Below are 345 nucleotides of genomic sequence, written 5' to 3'. Positions count from 1 at the left end.
TCATCTCACAGAGTTACAGCTTTCCCCTCAAGAAGCCGTTTGCTAAGGCTGTTCTTGTGGAATTTGCAAGTGATATTTGAAAACCCATAGAGGGCTATGGTGAAAAGGAAAATATCCTCAGAGAAAAATTGGAAAGAAGCTTTATGAGAAACTGCTTTGTGGTGTGTGACTTGCACTCACAGTGTTACATCTGTATTTCGTGGATCTGTTTGCCAACCTTATTTATTTGGAATCTGAGAACTGATATTTGGGATCCCTTTGAAGGCATTAGAGCCAAACGAAATATCCTCCTTAACAAAGAGAAAGAAGCTTTTTGAGAAACTTCTTTGTGTTCTGTGAAATCAT

The sequence above is a fragment of the Mandrillus leucophaeus genome, unplaced genomic scaffold (genome assembly GCF_000951045.1).
Source record: "Mandrillus leucophaeus isolate KB7577 unplaced genomic scaffold, Mleu.le_1.0 Scaffold1766, whole genome shotgun sequence".
Taxonomy (NCBI): domain Eukaryota; kingdom Metazoa; phylum Chordata; class Mammalia; order Primates; family Cercopithecidae; genus Mandrillus; species Mandrillus leucophaeus.
Note: the sequence above shows the minus strand (reverse complement) of the source record.